This window comes from Bison bison, unplaced genomic scaffold (assembly GCF_000754665.1).
Source record: "Bison bison bison isolate TAMUID 2011002044 unplaced genomic scaffold, Bison_UMD1.0 scf7180017864077, whole genome shotgun sequence".
Taxonomy (NCBI): domain Eukaryota; kingdom Metazoa; phylum Chordata; class Mammalia; order Artiodactyla; family Bovidae; genus Bison; species Bison bison.
The window spans coordinates 403977-411084 of NW_011494649.1; positions in this window are offsets into that span (position 1 = coordinate 403977).

A 7108-nucleotide genomic window follows, 5' to 3' on the forward strand; every position below is an offset into this window, starting at 1 on the left:
TTTTTACTTACTCATATCCCAGTGGAGTAGGAAATGGCAACCCACTCCAGTATTCTTGCCTGGAAAATTCCATGAACAGAGGAGCCTGGAGGGCTACAGTTCATGGACACAAAGAGTCAGACATGACTGAGCATGCATACTACACACAGGCCCAAGGTCTCAAGGCAGTCCCTGAGCAAGGAGAAAATCCCAAAGAAAGGGAAAGGGCAGGCTCTGGAATGTTTCAGGACAAGCAGCTGGAGGAGATAAAGGGCCCAATAACCTTCATCTGAAAAGTCACAGTCCAGTGGGAAGATGTCTAAAGTATCAAAGATCCCTGCCCCAAATGGACTGTGAGAACTGAGAGGAGTGTTCTAAAGTCCCTGCTGCTCTGTATTTCAAGAAAATTTGCAGTTAGATTCACAGGATGGCAGTTATCTGTCCTTGACTCATTCTTGGCCTGCTCAGGACCCCTCTGGCACCAGAGGGGAAATACAGGAAAGGATGGTTGGTTGCTGGGCTGCTAACAAACTGGTCAAGGACTTGGATGAGTTTCAAAGATATGACTGTGGCACTGTTTACAACATGGGGGACAGAGATAGTTAGGGAGTTTGAGACTGACATGTACACACTGCTATACTTAAAACAGATAATCCACAAGGTCCTACTGAATAGTACAGGGAACTCTGCTCAATTTTATGTGGTAGCCCCGATGGTAGGGGAGTTTGGGAGAGAACAGATACATGTTTATGCACGGCTGAGTCACTACTGCTGTGCACCTGAAACTATCACAACATTGTTAATCAGCTATACTCCAATATAAAATGAAAAGTTAAAAAAAAAAGATACAACTGTGGAATTCATCCAGATGAAGTAGGCTTTGCTAGACCCTTCTCAGCAAAAAACACAGAATAAGATGCAGGAGAACTACAGAAATAGCATCACGTGGGCATCATTATCAAGGAACCCAGTTTTATCTCCTGGTTGGAGAAAAAGGATGAGATGATTATAGAGAAGGGTGAAAATCTCCAAACACCTGTCCAGACTTGTTGCTGTTTAGATGCTAAGTCATGTCTGACTCTTTTGCAACCCTATGGACTATAGCCCGCCAGGTTCCTCTGTCTATGGGATTTTACAGGCAAGAATACTAGATTGGATTGCCATTTCCTTCTCCAGGGGATCTTCCCAACCTAGAGGTCAAACCTCATCTGCTTCATTGGCAGGTGGATTCCTTACCACTGAGCCACCTAGGCAGCATGTCCAGATTTGTAGATTTTACTTAAAATTAAAGGGTCAAATCTTAGGCAAGATTTTTTCAGATAAAAGTCACCTACTTGTGTGAAGATGGAGGGAAGTCATCTTAGAGAAGAACTCTGAATGTAATCAGTACAGTCCATAGGATCACACAGAGTCAGACAAAACTGAAGTAACTTAGCACACACATGCATAATCAGTACAAGATCTAACTTTACTCAACACAAGAAAATTGCTACTGGTGAGAAATGCTGTGAATGTAATTAATGTGGAAAATATTTCAGGACTACTCCTATGCATATAGAAATACATAATGAGGAGAAACCCTAAGAGTGTAAGAACTATGGGAAGGCCTTTGATTCTCACTCATCCCTTCAGATACATGTGAGAATTCACACTAGCATAGAACACTATGAACATAAGTAGTGTTTTCAAGTCTTTAGCAGCAGATCTGTCTCTGGATGGCACAAGAGAATTCATACTGGAGACAATCTCTATAAATGTAATTGATATGGAAAGGCATCAGTGTAAATTCTACCTGCACTGCACACATAAGACCGATGAGAAACTCTTTGAAGGCCAAGACTGTGGAAAAATCTTTAGGAAGCACTTGCATTTAATGTACACATGAGAACTCACACTGAAGAAAACCCTATACTTGCAATCAATATGAAAAATTCTTTGTAGTAGCTTTTCCCTTAGTGTGTACAACAGAATACAAAATGGAACTCTGAGACTGTGGGAAATCTTTTAGTGTTACTTCATCCCTTAGTAAACATGACAAACCACATCAGAGAAAAGCCCTATGAATGTACTCAGTACAGAAAATCCTTCCACTGATGTTCTTTGTTTACTTACTGTGCATAACAGCATACTCAGTGGGGAGAATTCTTATGTATGCAACTAGTGTTGGAAAGCACTTATTGATCTTTCATCCCTTAGACAATCTAAGAGAATTCATACTGGACAGAAATCTCATGTATGTTACTAATGAGTCGGAGGCAATTTCTCTGCCCTTACGTAATGGATGAGCAATCACACCAGGGAGAAACACCTTGAATGTCATCAGTGTCATCGAGCCTTCTATTTTGCACAAGATAAATGACACAACAGAAATACATAAGTAAAGTGTATGCCTCATCTTTTACACTGGAGAAAATTTCTTTAATGTAATTAGCAACTTTTTGGGTATGTGACTAGTACAGTCACACAGGGCTCCAGGCTTGAAGTTCAATACCAGGTTGCTATCTTAAAATTCTTAACTTTATTTTTGAGCTTATATTTCTTGTAAGTGAAATTGTCTGGGACAATGAGGCATGTGCTGGAAGCTTGGAAGCTCATGCAGAGTCCTTCCTCCTGCCACCCCCTGCCTCTTGGGGACAAACTCTATATATTAATATATATGAGAGTTCTGAGATTATTTTTACAGCTAAATATTATACCAAAAGTCCCCTTTGATACTCATATACAAAATTATGCCAAAAGTGGGTGCAACTTTCTCTACAAGTACTAAAACAATACTAAAAGAAATACATACATGCATCTGTGGACCTAGGCTAGCACCCTTGATTATGTACCAATACTACAACTACAAGACGGCTGCAGACTTAACAGGTTAAAACACTAACTTCCCAAAGCACTTAAATTGATTCAGAAACTGTACTATTAAAAACATAGCATTCTACGATTCACATTATGTACTAGAGAAGCATTTATCTAGCATTAACAGACACAAAATGACAGCAAGTGCCGGAAACAAAGCCCACATATTTCAACCCCGATCCTCATCGCCACCAGAAGTAGTTTTGTTCCTCAACAACTGCTTTTCTAAAACAACAAATGTGATGTACCAACACCTCAAGGGATAACTCCAACTTAAAATCAACCCAGAGTTTTCACATGCTAAAATATTTGGCAAGTTCTTCCTCCTACATTGGATTCCTGTTGGTCTATCAGATTCCACCTTTCAAAGATTTCAGGAAAACAGACACATTCTTTCTTTGCCACTCATTTCGAGTTTCCCTTATTGGATACTTGGGAAACATTCCCCTTCATAGTTCCTGTCCCCCTTTCTTATATGCTTCCTCCTTCAACCACCAAAAGAATAAATTAAAGTTACATTTAAACTAATTTTTAACTATTTTTAAAATCAATAGGGAAAAACTTTCTAGGGCATCTATCAAACTTTAGGAGAGAATAAAGTATGTCTGAACATTAGCAAAAAAAAAAAAAAAAAAGTAGGTTTCAGGATTAGTATCCAAAAGCCTTAATTACCCAGAAAAGGGTTAAATCTTGGTCATCTCATATATCAGGAATCCTAAAATACGACTTTACAGAAGAAAAGGACCAGACTATGGGTAATAATACGCCTAGTCTCCTGAGATTCTTTCAGTGCTTCACAAACTTTCAGATACAGCTGCTCCTTTTTCCTAATCTACTAGTGGCTTTTATTCTTCATATGCTCCTCACCTGGGTCTTTTTGCCAGGATTCAGTTGTTTTAAGATCCTTAAGATACAGGTACCAAGTCTCTTTGCGCCTGTAGTCAGTAAAGTTGATGAAGGCACCCTGAGTCCTGAAAAGTTAAAACAATATGTTAGATAAATTAATTCTGCCCTATCTGCAGCCTCTGAACTTCCAACAGTTATTTTTCTTTTCAAACAAATATTTGTATCGTATTTTTCTGATTCATTGATATTGATGCATTGTTAAGAACGTGGAAAATACAAAAAGTGCAATCAAGAAAGAAAGTATTACATAGAAGCCTTAAAAATTAAAGCATCTACTCTGAAGAAATTAGGGCAGGTATTTTTTAGAAAGAGAAAATTAAGGGTAGGGAAAGAATGCCTACATAAATTAAGACACCAAGGAGGACTACTCTTCCAGCGATCATAAAAAGTAGGGACTTTCAATACATAAAATGAAAGGGAAATTTTTCAGAGAAAATGGAGTAGGTAATACTTCTGCTTATTCTACCTTCCTTCTGTTCACGTTACCTGCACTGAATACACAATCTATCTCCACATGCTTCTTCCATTCCTGGAGAAAGTATGTCTTCAGAAAACCTCCATTACTGCTTCTTCTAAAAACTATTTTTAAAAATTCTTAATTTTTCCCACCTCCAAAGGTGAGAGGTCACAACGGGAAGACCTGTGAGTGAAGCAGGCAGAAAACCCACCACGGAAGTTGAGCGACCCTCAGGAGTTCAGAGGTGTCTACCTGAAAACGATGGTTCCCAAGGAATGGCCTTCGGAGAGAGGACAGGGCCTCCCAGAGTCACTCCGCCCACAGAGGAAGGTAACCCACATGCCTTAAGGAAAGGGGAAACCACGCCCTAATGGCAGTGAAGCTCAGTTTTAGGATGGCGCTTCTCCTCCCAGGAGGCCTTGCGCATTGGGGAGTTCAGCAAACGTCAGCCAATGAGAGCAGCTTTCTCCGGCCCCGCCCCTGCTGTGTTCCAGAAGGAGGAGGCTCTTCAGAGCTCAGTGCTAGAGTTATAAAGAAATTTGGTAACTGCTGGCGAAGAGCATATGCAGCGAGGGATAGCAGGAGCAAAAAACAGACGAATAGTTCAATGTGAAAGGCCAAAGAGCAAAAGAAACAAAGAACAAAGGTTACTTTCTGTGAGGCTAGGTAGAGGAACTAGCTGGCCAAGTGGAGCGCTGAGGTGAGAAAAGAATTGCTTATCAACGGACTAGGCAGAGCAGAGCAAAGGAACCAGGGCATTAAGCCAGAATGAATGGCTGGGCTGAGCCAGGAGAAAACCTTTCAACTCTTAGAAGTTTCTGAATAACTAACGAAAATAGCCTTTTCTTTCCTGACTTTTGATATTCTTTCCGTCTATAGCAGTAGTCCCTGACCTTTTTGGCACCAGGGGTTCTTTTTGTGGAAGACAGGTTTTCCAAGACTGGGGTTGGGGGAGGGGGTGGTTTGGTGCTGGGGACCAGCCCCAGCTGATCCAGGGTATTCGAAGGAGAGACGGCCTAGGCGACTATTTATATGCTAATTAGAGATATAAAGAATAATAGAATGAGGATAGCTCAGTAGGAAAATTCAGTGGAGAAAAGAGGCTGAGTAGCTTGGTTTACGCGGGAGACCAATAAAACTTCAAGACAAGAAGTTTGCACCACTTACATAGGCCGCAGGCGCCCTCTCAAATAGCGGAAGATGCCTCACCCTAGACACTTTCTCGAGTGGGTCTTAGAAGCCCAGGCATAATTAGTAAGTGTGGTGGGTTCCGCGCTCCAGATGGAGACTCAGCTGGAAGTTAAAGGGAAGAATGACATGGGGAGACCAAGCGTTGGTGAGCAAGGCCCGTAGCTTTATTTTCAACAGGGGCTTATATACCCTAAGTTACACATAGAGGATAATAGGGGATGCAAAGTCAGCAATCTTTGGTTCTTATCAAAAACCAGGGTTTCTTTCCTGCAAATTTATTGTATACAAATGGTTTAGGTGATTTACATCATCTTCTGGCCAGAAGGCCTACTAACATTTTATGACTCTTGACAAGGACTTATCAACAAAGACTTATTTTCTCTAAGAGTAATTATTTTAAGGTTTGGCGCCATCTTCCAAAGATAAAATTGCATTCCTATAGGGCGGATGTGTAATGGGTTTACAACAAAGGAAAGAATTTATTACCTTAAGGGTCTAAAGTTACTAACACCAAGGCCACTACTTATTTTTTCTATATACCAACTATTAATTAATACATATTCAAGGATACAATTCAGGGGATGTGAAAACTTGGCAATAAACATTGACTCATCAATGAAATCCTTTACTAGTTTATTCTGACAGTTTCTAACTCTCTGAGAGGCTCTAAGCTATTTGAATATCTTAAGCTTCCCGTGCCTCTCGAGGCTGGGAGACTGTAAACAATCGTATGCATAGCTGCAGGAGTCCGGGTAAACTTGTCAGGCGAGTTAGAGAGCCATCTGAGGGGTTTGGATTTAAACACTCCTAATTGCCCAGGAACTTTATTAATTGGAACTGTAAGTTAACTCTTTGACAGAGAGAGCGAGATGGTGGTAGGGGACAGCCCCCAGTAAAGTCAGAGGTGAGAGCACAAAGCAATAAAGTAGGCAGACTCTGGTTTTTTGGGGGGGTAGATGCTCGAGAATATCCGGGCGGACTCCTGAGGCTCGATCCCGCCTTTGCGTATGCCGAGCCTCCTTCCTCATGACCTTTGTCACGAGTGGAATGCCTCACCGGCTCCCGGCAGTTTGGGATGATTCAAGTGCATTATATTTATTGTGCACCTTATTTCTATTATTATTTCAGGCCTGCCTCAGATCATCGGGCATTAGATCCTGAAGGCTGGGGACCACTGCTCTACAGACTCTTCATTTAGCTTGTAATGCTCGAAATTCTCCAAGCCAGGCTTCAGCAATACGTGAACTGTGAACTTCCAGATGTTCAAGCTGGTTTTAAAAAAAGGCAGAGGAACCAGAGATCAAATTGCCAACATCCGCTGCATCATCATAAAAGCAAGAGAGTTCCAGAAAAAACATCTATTTCTGCTTTATTGACTATGCCAAAGCCTTTGACTGTGTGAATCACAATAAACTGTGGAAAATTCTGGAAGAGATGGGAATACCAGACCACCTGACCTGCCTATTGAGAAACCTGTATGCAGGTCAGGAAGCAACAGTTAGAACTGGACGTGGAACAACAAACTGGTTCCAAATAGGAAAGGGAGTATGTCAAGGCTGTATATTGTCACCCTGGTTAATTAACTTATATGCGGAGTATATCATGAGAAATGCTGGGCTGGAGGAAGCACAAGCTAGAATCAAAATTGCCGGGAGAAATATCAATAACCTCAGATATGTAGATGATACCACCCTTATGGCAGAAAGTGAAGAAGAACTA